This window comes from Rhipicephalus sanguineus, chromosome 1 (assembly GCF_013339695.2).
Source record: "Rhipicephalus sanguineus isolate Rsan-2018 chromosome 1, BIME_Rsan_1.4, whole genome shotgun sequence".
Lineage (NCBI taxonomy): Eukaryota > Metazoa > Arthropoda > Arachnida > Ixodida > Ixodidae > Rhipicephalus > Rhipicephalus sanguineus.
In genome coordinates this window covers 316515125-316529535 of record NC_051176.1, presented here as the reverse complement: position 1 = coordinate 316529535, position 14411 = coordinate 316515125, and the positions used below count along the sequence as shown (strand labels likewise).

At 50.4% G+C, this 14411-nt stretch overlaps 1 protein-coding gene across 6 annotated transcripts in view; it reads left to right on the top strand.

Annotated features, from left to right (window-relative positions):
- Nucleotides 1-14411, top strand: part of LOC119379463 (uncharacterized protein ZK1073.1) — a gene marked incomplete at its 3' end in the record, with an annotated part of 493970 nt that overhangs the window by 454281 nt on the left and 25278 nt on the right.

The window sequence follows — 14411 nt, the reverse complement described above, 5'->3', positions numbered from 1 at the left end:
ATTGTTGCCTTGCGGATAGCAGACGCTCTAGTGGCACCTCGGTTCCGTCACTTCTGCTATACCAAAAATGACGTCACGCACACAATGTTGCCAATAATTCTGGGAAGCGAGGTGGGGAGAGTAGGGGCAATCAATAAAATTCATTTGTAATGAATCTGCGTATCTCTCCAGCTTGTAACTTGGCATAAATTACGGGAACGTGAAAAGGAACGGACCCAGCGAATTTTATTGAGATCCAACTGAACTCGAAAAATCGCCGGGAGTTGGCCTTAAGCAGAGATGAAACGAGCCGACCGTCTCCTTCGCGCGATGGGCACATGAAGATAGGAGCCGGAGGATTGCTGAGGGAGGGTGGAGGGGCTGCATGAATCCGACAGGAAGTGCGTACTTTGTACCAGCGGGTCAGGGGCGTAGCCAGGGGGGGGGGGGGTGTTCAACCCCCCCCCCCCGAAAATTTTCAACTTTGCTTGCGTATATATACACGCACACATACAAAAGCCCACAAGAACATACATAAAGTATAGTTGAACCCCCCCCCCCCTCCCCGAAAAATATTTCTGGCTACGCCCCTGCAGCGGGTGTGGTCGCGTGTGCCGCGGTATCTAGAGGGGATCAGCAGACGGCTCATATCTTTGTAGGTGTTATGCTCTAATTGCAAAACTTCCGCTGAAGCCATAGCAGTGGCTGACCCGGGGGGGGGGGGGCAATAGCGGCGATCGCCCCCCCCCCGCCCAAAGCCAGCCCCCGCCCCCTCCCTTCAGTGCCTGTCATAGTGCCTGTCTTCCACCTCCTTTGTCAGGCTGCTTGTTGAGTTTTCCCTCCTTTGTCAGGTTGCTTTACCTACCACTGCCCACAAGGGGTAAAGAGAATCTTGTTCCTGCTCTCTACCTCTCTCCTCATCGGTCTAGCCTTTCCTTCTTCCCTATGCACATTTCCAACGAAGGCTTCTTAGGCGCCGCCATAATCTCCCCTGAGCTGTTGTAAATGTGCGTGACCCGCCAAAATGCACTGCTGAGGCAGAGGCTTCAGCCTTTGTATTCGTCCCCTCCCCGCCCCAAAGCAGGCCCCTGGATCCGCCCCTGAGCCATAGATAGGTCACTTCTCTTACTGCAGCGGCTGCGTTTGCTGAAGGAGTGAGCTGCTAGTCTATATTCGTATAAAATTCCTACTTGCTGCTGTCCGATTCACTATTTCGCTCTCGCGGTGAAACTGTGACTCTTTTTTTCTAACGTGCGACGGTTTTCGATGTTGCGCGTTCGTGGAGAGCAAATTGTTCGGCTAGGCAACATGGAAGCAACGGCGTTGCACTGTTCTGGGAAACGCGCGAGGATTTGACAACAAGCCGCCACAGCAGAATAAGCGTAATTCCACAGTGCGTTAAACCTGCATTTGTTTCGTCCTTACACGTGACACTCTAGCAAGGCATCCAACTGTGATTGCTGCACCTCAGGCTTAACAAAATTGATTTTTTTTCATGCAAAAAAAAAACTTTCCATCTTGCGTATTAGTCGACCATTCTTGTGGGATTTTCAGTTTAAAATTAATCCTTCGGTAACTGTGCCTTGCATGAAAGGTCGAATTTCAGTTTAACGAAGTTTGGATATAACGAAGTAAATTGCCGCTTTTAACATCTTCGCTATATTGACGTTTAACTGCACTCTGTACTATTCAAATGGGATTAAGTCGTTTTTATTTTTTAACGTGCGTATTAGAGAGTGACATCATTGAGCGACATGGTGTCTACCCATCTTGACATAAAACAAAGTTCCGTTTCACTCAGGGAATGTTAGCAAAAACACTAAGGGAAAACCTGGAAAACTCGGGGAATTTAGAAATGTCAACTCGGTAGACACCCTCAAGACTACAGCGGGACCCTTGGTTAATAATAATACATGATGAGGCGCGCTTACAGGAAAAAAGGGGTGTATTTCAGCAGTAGTTGGAAACGAAACGTGCAGTTTTGGGCTTAACTGATAGTCACAATTCTTGCGTATACCAAATTAACCGTACGCGTTTTCATTTCACTTGCTTCGTGGTCGCATTCAGAGCAAACGCATTGATGGTGCAGGGGTGGAAGTGCTGCGCCATTTGCGCCACGCTGCGCCAATCCGCTTCTGCTGCGCCATCCTGCTCCAAAACGCATTACTGCGCCGAAACTGCTCCCAAGCGGTCTTTGATGCACGGCCTCCGCGATAGGCTCCGGTGCGCTTCCGGAACCGATCACCGAGGCTACGTTTGGTGCCTTTATGTGCCGCTGTCATCCTTGTCATAGTGCGCCTATGCGAGCTTATATCATCATCACATCACTTGGTGCGCTCTCGTGACGTTGTCGAAGGCGCAGAAAAGCTAGCGAGCATGTACAGGAGCTAGCTACAAGAAAGTGAGTTGGTGCGGCCATATTTCGATTGTGACGCCGGCGGCAACGGAGTTTTATGGCGCGCTGCGCGCACGAGGCGGTTGCTGTAATCGTGGCTTGGGATTGCGAACACGAATAAAAGTATAAGTGCGTTGACACTTTATATTGCCGGAAAGGTTCTATTTACTGCGAATATTTAAATTTATGTGAAGCCATGAGAATAGTGGGAGCAGGTGCCGCGGACGTAAACGCGCGACCGTTATTTAGAAACTTTGCATTAAGGAAACCGCTGTATAGCTGAGTGTGTAATATGGAGTTTGTGTCATAAGTCTACAAGAGAAGGAAAAATTTGTTTTATCCGTTTGCTGTCAATGAAGCCACTACCAACCGCGAAACCACTCACAGGGCTTCGGTCTTTGTAAGTCGGTTGGACCATTTCCGAAACTGGTTTTTTTAGCGAGAGCGTGCCTCTCCATGTGCATTTCTTGCATTGCACACAAGCCCTTAGACGTTATAAACGCAGCATGTAAACTCGCTCGTGCCGCGACGAGCTTAGTCTCGCCAGTGCGATCGGTCGCGTTGTTCGGTCGGCTCGTCAGAACCTGCGCTCGGCTCGTGGTCGAGTACGCTGTAGCTCGTACCATCCGCAGCACAACATGACATGCCGCTCGCCGCCGTTGCTGTGTGTGGCATGATGTATGAGGTGGCGAGTAAAGAAATACACAAAAAAGGACAAGATAGACACCTGCAATCTCCTATTTTCTTTAATCCACGACGCTATCGCGCTTGAAAGTTGTAATAATGCTTAAAGTTATTATTCTGTTGAAAACGATACCGCAGTGGTTTAATGTTTGACAGAGTAGATTGAGATGCGTGACGTCATGTGAGCAAACAACCTGGGTATTCACAAAAATCTCTACCGTCAGGATCGTTCATTGGTGTAAAACGAGGCGGATAATATTTTTGGCGAAGGTGTTATGACTGGCAGTCGGTGGCGACGCGCTGACCATGAGAAGGGACGGGCGATGCGTTCTCACACTGCTAGAACACCTGCATCCTTCCTAGAAACGGAATCCCCGGGACTGGAAACGACCGACAATGGGCCACTTGGATTTGGCTTGGTGGGCTGCCTAGGCGACCTGACCTGTATGTCTTGACAGGAGTCGCCGCAGACCCTTTTCTGCCCTTCGGGGAAGAGTTCTAGGAACAAGCCCGAGGAACCTGTTGCCTTGCTTCCCTCACAAGCGTGCCGTCGACCGCCTGACCCTTGCTGTTTCAAGAGTGAAACGACCCCTCAGCGACAGTGAAATAGACTGTGCCGTGGTGGGTGGGGTCGTGTGTGTGATTGGTGGCCATCAAGAAGGAGGAGCCAGCCTGAGGGGTTAAAACGACGGTGCTAAGTGAGAAATGGGGCTCTGAGCCCTCGGTAACAGGCTCATCCAATTCGCTCGTCGCTGAACTCTGACCTTGTCACGATGTAATGGAGTGTACGAAAAGTGCCAGTAAACTTGTTATTGTTTTCTCATCTTGCTAGCATCAGTTCGTCAACCCGGAGACTCGACTACGCTACCAAACGGAGTCCGGGTACGACGCTGCCCTATCGTAGCAACAACCTGGTGCCGAGGAGGGACGGATCTAAATACCGGTCGCAACAACTGGTTGCAGCGGTGGGATGGATCCAAATACCCGGTCGCAACAACTGGCGATCAGCGCTGGGATCTGGAGCTACAAGCGACAACAACAGTCGGCCTAAGGGAATGCAGCTGTCTCGAGACATCGATCACGTGTGGGTGAGTGCTTGGCTTTTCCTTTGATGTGGACCAGGTTCTAAGCGAGGGTTTTAGAACTGGTAGATAACTTTGCCGAGGGACTCAAGGTTATGTACTCTCGGATAGTTATTTTGGAAGTAGCAGGCACTCAGCACGATCATGGACTTACAGAGGCTGCAGGAGCCGGACTTGTTGCTGTTGTGTAAGGAATTGGGGATCGATACAAAGGGTTTGGCAGGAAAATTCCTAATCATACAGGCAATCATTGATCTGGGGGTCGATGATGAGGAGTTCTGTGAAGAATGGGAATACGCCAACCAAAATAAGGAAGAGCGGCTCAGACACTGGGAGAGAGAGGAACGCCGCGCAGAACTCAAAAGGGAGAAAGAGAGACAACGCCGCGCAGAACTCGAAAGGGAGGAAAAGAGGCGTGCGCGTGAAAGAGAGGAACGCCGCGTAAAACTCGAAGCAAATAGACAGGCGTTCGAGGAAAGGAGGCGTAAGCGTAAGAGCGAGAGAGAGAACAACGAGCGACAGGTCGCCGTTGGCGGGATCGCGCCAGAGAAAGGCCCAAGCTTTCAAGAGTGCCTGAAGGTAAAGCATATCGAGCACAAGGCCTTGGCCTGTCTAGAGTTAGGGACTATTCCGGAAGACGTTCCTTTCGTGGACGAGGTTGGTACCAGCCGCCCTAATGGGCTCAAGGAGAAGCTGGAAACCTTCCTCGTGCCGCAAAAGGACGTTTCGGAATCGTCAAACGTGAACACGGTTAGCGTGCTGGCTAACAGCAAGGACGCCACGCTTCAAGGGTTAGGCGATACCGTCGGCGAGGGCCCAGCATTAGATTTTATCAGCATTGACGCAGATAATTTGGCCCGACAGTCTGACGTGGCGGAGAATTCAAGAAGTGCGAGCGTGATAGAAGGTGTAGTAGAAGCACCAAGGAGCTGCACGGCTCCGCGTGTCGCGACCCGAAGCGATGATGGAGGCGTCGTGGGAAAGGATGTTTGCCGAAAGCGCAGAAAAAGAAAGAGGCGAAAGCGTTCGGCGTACGTTTCGGAATCGTCAAAAGTAGACACGGTTAGCGGGGCGGCCAACCTTAGCAAAACCGCGACGCTCCAGGGGTGCAGCGATACCATCGGAAAGGGCCCAGTTTCAGTATTTGTGAGTGTTGACACAGATAATTTGGCCCGACAGTCCGACGTGGCGGAGAAATCGAAAAGCTTGCGCGAGAAAGAAGGTGTAGCACAAGCACCAACGAGCTGCACAACTCCGCATGTCGCGACCCGAAGCGATGATCAAGGCATCGAGAAAAAGGATGTTCGCCGACATCGTAGAAAAAGAAAGCGGCGGAAGCATTCGGCTCAGGTGGCGTTGGCTCAGCGTAAGCTTAAGAAAGGTCCCAACCCGGCGCGAGAAAGACGCAAGCGTAGGCCAACGGACAGTTTGCGGAAACGTAAATTGAGGCGTTCATTCAGCCGCAAGCAGCGCGAGGGGCGCAGTGGGAGAAAGCAAGGTGCGCTCCCTCGACGTAAGGCGAGGTTGAGATTGACAGCTTCGGGAGAGCAGCTGGGTCCCAGTCGTCAAAGTCGAAAGACCAGTGTACGGCGGGTAACAAAGCACCGCGCGGAGGCGAGCACAAAGGGAGAATGGACACGGTTTCCCCCCTGTTTCTGGAATTCCATTCGCCTTCCTGAAGGGAGCCGGCCGAAGTGCCGAATGAAGCGTGACTGTAGTGTGCAGCGGATAGCTCGTGCATGTCGTAGCCTCTGGCGAGCTAGAAAGCAGGCAGGACCGCGACCCCATCGGGTACGATTCAAGCGAATCTAATTGAGAAAGGGGGAGCGGTCATTTTGAGTAATTTTGCAGGGGCATGTAACATAATGTAAATCGTTTTTTTTTTTTTAGGAGAGCAGACTTCATTAATTTTAACTTTGTAAATTATGAGAGGCGGTATGAGGTTTCAAAAGAGAAAAGCCGCATAGAAATGAAGTCTAAGAGAAAGGAGAACGGTCAGTTCGAGTAATTTTGCATGCGTGCAAAATAGGGTTACTCATGGTTTTGTTAGGAATGTAGAATTCAGTCAGTTTAATTTTGTGTGTTACGAGATGTGGTGCAAAGTTTTAAGAAGAAAAACCGCGCAATAGTAAAGGCTTAAGAGAGCATCGAAGTTCTTTAATCATTAGGATGAACTTCTTATGAAGGTGTTTTTAGCGCGAAAACTGTAATTTCCCTAGTTTTGAAAGGTTTAGTGCGATATCGTATGCATTCACTTCATGTCGATTTGGGGTGAATAGGCATTTGAGGAGAGATATCAGCATAAGATCAAATCAGTTTGCGAAATGAGTTTAGCACTGAGCGGTGCAGTTTTCGTTACGCGCTAGTTGGATTGACAGGCATTTGTGCAAGGTTTTAGCTGGTTTTAGCATAAAACCAATGTAAATGTTTGAGGTGCTTTTGAAGTGTATTGCACCTGAGGGTATTATTTTGTGTTGTACAATGTGCGTTGTAACGTAACGTAAGGATCACCTTTTAGAAGAACTTAGAGGGATTAGGTAAAGGGTTAGTGGTACTTTGTATTTTGCAACGCTATAGGAATGAGATAATTGAAGCGCTCAGGAGAGCACAGTGGTTTTTATCGGAAGCGTTGGCATAGGCAGGTAAATTTAACCGAACGAACCTGTTAGAAGACAGTGTTTATCCCCTTATGTTTTGTTCTTTTTCTTGTGACGAAATAATGATCGAGTGATCACACAAGCGGATCATTAAGCTTTTCCGAACGTTACGGTGTGAGCGATCGTTCCGGCAGGTAGGAGACGCGGTCGAACCTTTTGTTAGGGTCCTGACTGTAAAGGATGAGAAGGTCGTTTTGCAAGAACAACCACAGACTATTCAGGTCACAGCGTAGGCCAAGATTTCAGGAAACCTGGTGAGCTTAAGAGCTCAGCAGTAGCAGACTAACCGCGGCCCAAAACAAAGGCGGACGAAAGGGCGTTTTGGGGCTCGCTGGAATGCAATCATTGCATCCGAGTTTATTCATCGTTGGCCACATCTTCACCGACGCTGTTCGCGGGACAGAACAGGCGAAAGTAGTCTAGGATGAAACGAAGGAAGCTGCCTTCTTAAGCGTGAAGGCGGTACTGATTAACCGTCCAGTTTTGCGAGCTCAGGATTTCGACCGAGAGTTCACGGTCCCGAGTTATGTGAGTGATCGAGGCCTAGGTGCCATTTTATGTCAGAAGGATGACGAAGGTAATGAACATTCCGTGCTCTACTTGAACCGAAAATTGAGCTCCCGCGAGATGGCGTACTGCGCTTCAGAAGAGGAGTGCGCTTGCATTATGTGGGCCATTCATTAGTTGTAGTGTTATCTCGGAGGCGTCAAATTCAGCGTAGATACGGATCGTTATCACCTTGCCTGGCTGCAAACCGCGACATCTAAGAACAGTCGCCTTCTGCGGTGGAGTTTCGTTTTTAGGCAATACCTTTTCGTCATTAAGTATAAGAAGGGCAAAGTGAATGGAAACGCTGACGCGCTTAGCCGCTTTTTCTTTTTCGTGCAACTATTTGTTTAATTGGGTAATGTAACACGTTTGGTTTCTCAGCATAAGTGAGTCCTGAGACTTTTGAGTGTCAGCTTTCCGTAAAAGCTAGTAATGAAAGTTTGTTTGTCAACCCTCTTTTGGCCTGGTTTACTCAGAGGCGGCCTAGTGCTTGCTCTGCATGTGGTTGAGTTTCAGAGAGGCCGAAGAATTGGGCTGCAACTGACCAGACAAGGCTTCAAGCGAAGACGAGCTTTGGGCATTCAACGGTGGCGAATTCCGTCGACCCTTCGAGCAGCAGCGGTGACTGCAGCCCTCCGTTTCTCCACTGGCGAGGGAGGAGGCTGTTAAGACTGGCAGTCGGTGGCGACGCGCTGACCTTGAGAAGGGACGGGCGATGCGTTCTTACACTGCTAGAACACCTGCATCCTTCCTAGAAATGGAATCCCCGGACTGGAAACGACCGACAATGGGCCACCTCGATTTGGCTTTGTGTGCTGCCGAGACGACCTGTATGTTTTGACAGGAGTCGCCGCAGACCCTTTTCTGCCCTTCGGGGAAGAGTTCTAGGAACAAGCCCGAGGAACCTGTTGCCTTGCTTCCCCCACAAGCGTGCCGTCGACCGTCTGACCCTTGCTGTTTCAAGAGTGCAACGACCCCTCAGCGACAGTGAAATAGACGGTGCCATGGTGGGTGGGGTCGTGTGTGTGATTGGTGGTCACCAAGAAGGAGAAGTCAGCCTGAGGGGTTAAAACGACGGTGCTAAGGGAGAAATGGGGCTCTGAGCCCTCGGTAACAGGCTCATCCAATTCGCTCGTCGCTGAACTCTGACCTTGTCAAGATGTAAATGAGTGTACGAAAAGTGCCAGTAAACTTGTTATTGTTTTCCCATATTGCTAGCATCAGTTCGTCAACCCGGAGACTCGACTACGCTACCAAACGGAGTCCGGGTACGACGCTGCCCTATCGTAGCAACAAACTGGTTTCCGAGGAGGGACGGATCTAAATACCGGTCGCAACAACTGGTTGCAGCGGTGGGATGGATCCAAATACCCGGCCGCAACAAAGGGCAATGGCAAATATCACCAAAGAAACTCTTTTTTTGGGTTTGTCGTCACGCAACTCATCTGCATCAAAATAAACTTGTGTCGGTTTTTTTTTTGCTAGAAGAGCCAAGTCCAGTTTAACCGAAACTGAGAAAAAACGCAGTTTTTTACTACTGACAATATGGCCGGGAGTGTTCCAACAATTTTTGTCAGTGTGGTCATGTCACCAAAATACCTCAAATCTATATTGCTGCTGAAATCTATATAGTCCACTGTCGTCGGTATTGAGGAGTAAAATTTTGATTTGGCTCTTATTGATCGGAACATTTCATTTGGGCTTGAATTAGCTTCTGAATGAAGTCTGAATCGCAGCGAATGAAAGATATAGCAATATTTTGCGACAAAATTAACACCATCTTTGTGTTTCTGCCGGTGCCAGTGGCGATGACTATACTCGTAGAGCGAGTGCTCCTTGCAAAAGGCGCATCATTCTGGACTGTCGACAGCGTTTTCTTTTCCTTGGCATCTATTTAAGGCCTTCAAAAGATGCTTTAGCTCTTCTTAGCTCGCTTTATGCCGCGCCGTTTCGGATCACTTCTTCAAGGAATAGATCGGTGTCGAATATCTTCATTTGGGTTGTCATCCATTTCAATTATACCGTCTTGGAGCGAAACAAGAGCATGATACTGTAGCGCAAAACTCAAAAATAACACTGCAAGGCAAAAAGAAGTAGAAAAGCTGGCCTCTTACTCTATATACTCGAGTTTTGTCCTACAATATCATGTCCTTCACTATGTAGCACCTCGCCCTAAAAAAACTAATTGTGGACCGATAGGAAATCAACTAGGACGCGAATGAAACATGGATCTGGCCATGTAAATTGTTTTGGTCACGCTTGTTGACGCAGCATTGGTTTAATGGATCTGGCTCAGTTTGATTCAAACTGGTGCAGGATTTGGCTCATTTCTGATTCGAAACTGCTTTTTTGAGTTCACGTTACAATGAGGAATTGTCCCATTTTCAATATAATTGTTTTAAAATTAAGAGATACTTAGGCCCGCTTTACGCTCCCGTGAAATTCAGTCCAGTTTAAGTTTCTGGATTTGGCTCTTTTAGAGAAAAAAGACGCCAAACTTGTAAAGCTCTGTTCGTGAATTCCTAAAGATGCACGTGTTAATTGATGGCGGTGCTTTAGTATAACTGTATAAGCACTACAGTGTCCTGCCTTTAATTAGGACGACCTTTTTCGTCCAAGTCCGGATGCGATAAATGGTTCCTGTGCGTTTCCTTCGCTCCTAGGCATGAGCTGTCGCAGTGAAAATTTTTCAGTTAAAGCAGTGAAGAATACCGCAGTGAAGAACGTTTCCTCGCGATGGCGACGGACGTCATAATACAGTCATAATAAGTCGACACAGATATAAGGGTATCGTCGGTGGTGACTAAAATGCACTTATAATAATTGTTGGGGTTGGAAGCCCCAAAACCACGATACGATTATGAGGGACGACGTAGTGGAGGGCTCCGGAAATTTGCTTGTGTACAGCGCGAGGATCAACGAAGACGGAAAGAACAGAAGGGACACGGACGAGCGCTGTACACAAATATGCTTCCGTACCAACTAGCCCAACTTTCAATACTCCGGAAACCTGCGAGCCCACCTGCGATTCTTTCAGGTGCACCTAAATCTATGTACGCAGGCCTCAAGCATTTTCGCCTCCATCGAAAATGCGGCAGCCGGAATTCGATGCCAGGACCTTCGGGTCAGCAGTCGAGCACCGTAACCACTAGGCCACCATGACGCGCAAGCAAAAAAAAAAAAAAGTCACAGCTTCGCCGCAAGGGCCAAGCAGTGAATGCGACAGCAAAAATTGGAATGTCACACGTAGACACAGGGCCGCGTCCGCCGTCGCCTGCGCACGTGTAGCGCGCCCCTCCGCGCGCGCTCAGCTAGCAAAGGCGTCGAGCGCCGCGCGGCAAAATACAAGGTCCATTCGTTTCACCTGCACTTCGTGAACCGGTTCACGGTGGCGCTGCACTCCGGCATTCGTTTCACGAGTTCAACATGGCGGCGTCGGCACCGCGGTATTCGTTTCGAAAAAGTGCAGCCGTCGTGCAAGACCAGTTCACGAATTCCCTGCACTTACTCGTGAGGTAGTGCCGAGTCCGTGCAGCAGAAGATGGCTGTAACCGCAGCAGACGACGCAGCCGACTGCATTCGTAGCTATTTTAACGGCGCCCAACGAATACTTCAGTGAATGTTTTCCGGTAGTTTGAAACGCCAGGCAGCGTAAGCGGCGGCCACTTTTACGAATCACAACCTCCACAATTCGCGAGACAGCCGACCGTAGCAGAGGGCTTGCATGACATCTCCACTCTCGTATTCGTTTCGGCATCTCGTTGCTGCTACACTCTCTGAAACGTTCCCTGCACGACGACGGCACTCTGACGTCACCACCATGAACCAGTTCAGATAGTGCAGGGTGAATCGAATGAACTTACAGCGTTAACTCAACAAACACTTTACTGCCTTTTGCGGCTCCCCAATACAAAGCACAACGTCCGCTCCCGGGTTGAGGGGACGCAAAAGGCTCCCGCGCGCGGAGGGTACACCGAGGGGAAACGCGAGCACGTCGCAGCTGGCAATGGCCGCTTTGACACGCCGCTCAAGAAAAGGTCCCGCGGCTACGCTGCACACTCTCGCGACGACCACTGCGCCCGGTCGCGAGAGCTAGGGCATTCTCCGTACGTTAGCGTACGGAACCGGAGCTAGCACAAAAGTAAACGCGCCCGCTGAGGTTGCCAAGACACCGTAGGCAGGCTGCAGTCCAGTGATTCCCGAAGGAGACGTCGGACAGGAAGGGAAACACCGGTTTACCGTGCCTGCCCTAGGAAAAAGAGGGCGATCCTGACGCGCGCGTCTCGGTCACGCCGAACCTCCCGGATCCGAGAGTGCACGCAGCGCCACCACGAGAACCGGCGCCGTCGCGGGTGAACGCGAGAGTGAAGGGATCAGCCACGGAGGAAGGAAAAGTGAGGAGGGGCCCTGACGTCACTCTCTGTGAAGCCGTAAGTTGGCCATCATGACTGGGCCGTAAGTTGGCCATCGGTACCGTCGGGAACCCAAGCTCAAGTTTACGGCGCGACGACAGCGCCGCGCTGCGGCTCTCGAGAGAAGCGCTGGCGCAACTGTGAGCAAGCGCAGCCGACTCGGCCTGTTTGTCGGCAGCAGGAACGCGCGCGCGCGCGTTTCTCAGTCGGTGCGAGGAACTGGCGCGCCGTGCCGAGAGCTTGGCACGCTGAACCGAGAGGCTTGCTGTGCAAAGCTGCATTTCCATGTTGGCAGAAGCGCAAGCGAGGTCCGAAGTATTGCTGTGCCGTGGCTTGCCACAACAGCGCAGACAGCACCAAGGCACGCGATTCACGTGTGAGGAGGAGGAGGATACAACTTTATTGACGCCATGAAATGGGTCAGGTGAGGGGGGGGGGGATGGGTGCAGGGAAAAGGTAGCCGTGTATCGGTTCTCGGGCATGTCGCACGAGAAATAAAGACGGCAAGCGTGGATAGCTGACAGCGCTGTCTGGCCTTCTATTTTGGCTGTCTGAGTTCATTGCTTTCGTTCATTTCGACTGCATGAATCAGTACGTAACTCGGCGTATGCACGCAGGGACTACAGTAATGATTACTCGCTGTCTTCTCACATTGTGAAAGTCCAGTGACGGTTGTAGGTGAAACAACTTTGTGTTTTGGTTCCCCGTGTTCCTGAAACCTTCCCGTCGTTGTTGAACGTTCACACTCGCGTTATACCGTTAGCGTTGCGCGGTTGGTTGAATTCAACTGAACGCGGCCCATTTTCAGAAGTTCGGCGCCTGCAATTCACGCGTCGGGAAAGCTGCTTTATCAAGCCGGAACAAACGTCTGTGCATTTTCAGCAAGCTTTGACATCGTTCTGCTATTAGTTGTTTTTTTTTCGCTTTATTAGGGTGATATATACTTAAGCCGCTAAATATAACTGGCACTTATTACATGCTTTGCAATTGCCGCCTTGCAGTAGCCACCTTCTGACTTTGTGCGATATTCTAGCCGCGTTCGCGCAGCAGGTTTTATACGCCTGTCAAGTCGATATCCTCATAAAAAGTGAGTACAAGCATGACGCGAGAGCCGAAAAAACGAGGCGAGCAGTTCATCTTGCTTCAAAGCTCAGCTAGCTGCCTCGTGTCTTAATCGGCGGGTGATTCTCCAGCGGCACGGAGGACTTGACTCTAACCTTCGCAGGAGACAGTGCTACGGCCGTATAATTTCTTTTTTTCGCACGCGGCAAACGTTTGTTCACGAAAGTACACGGCTGCTACTGCAAGCATTGCATATCAAAACAGCAATCATATGATTTGTACTCCACACCGCAGAACGTCGATAGCGTGCACGGCTTCATTTCGGAGTACATGTGGACCATTGCGCATCTTTAACATGACAGAATGAGACCTACCTCTAGGTATACGTCCTAACGGTGTAATCGCGACTTGGGAAATGCATTTCGCTTTCAGTCGGGCGTCGTTGTCGTCGATCGCCTGCTCTTCACCGTAAACGTGATAGACGAGCCTTTCTCCTTTTATCAAGTTCGCTTTTCGGAAGTACCAGTCAAGCTTGAAGATCCTTTTAAAGCCGCACTGCAAGCGGTACATTGTGAGGCGCCGCAAGTGCACCGCGAGAGCTCTGCATGTGCACGGAAGCGAGCGGCAGCGCATTGGAGAGAAGGGAAAACGCGCGTTGCTTGCACCCAGTTTGTATTTTGTAGCGTTAGCTACACTGGCCTAGCCGAGCCAGTTTCGCGTGGATCCTCAAGAACCGTGCTGCGCATGCGCGAGGATCAGTGATGTCATGCACAGGTACCGGCAACTCCCGAGCACTCCGCCGCCGCCGCGCGCAACTCGCCGCCGCCGGTCTGCGCTTTCCAGAGGAGTGACGTCGTAGCCTTGGTAGACGTATTGGCGCCGGCGCGCGCGCTGCTATTCGCCTTCGCTGTGCAGTCGCCGTCTGACACTGCGCTGGAGCCGCTTGATAGCACCTCTGACTGACGTTTGCCAGTGTGGTATAGCCATGGAGAAGGAGAGCGCAAATGCTGCTCGATGGCGAAGAGCGGAGAAACTTAATTCATCGGATCCCGAAGTAGTTGCCTGGCAAAATAAATATACATGTGCCACATAATACGTATACCGTGTGCGTGTCATTGGAGCAGCAGTAAACATGATAATCAAGCTAATCCTAGACAATCAGGAAAGCAAAGAATAGTTAGCTGAACCTTTGCTAACGCTACGTTATCCTGGCATAGCCGAGCTAAGCCACTGCAACATTTTTTATGCCAGAGATGGCGCTGCCTGTCAAGAGCAGCAGCGCCACTAAGCGATGCTTGGGGAGCCTATATTGACCATATCTTGTGTTTACATGTGAACATTGAAGTAGAAGGCACGTCTCTCTCTCCGGCTCGAAAACCACGTGGGCGGCGCGGCACGCGTGGCGACCGTGGCGATCCGAAACCAACGGAACTCAACACGCTGAGCTACCGCGGTACCATTGGCGCAATCGTGTCGTCCGAGTATTCTGCGCGTGCGATGAAAGACGTTTATATGAGCACTGTATATTGGACCGTTAGGTCTTGCTTTTATTTGCTTATGTGAAAACAAATGCGCTTTGTCGGACAAGCCA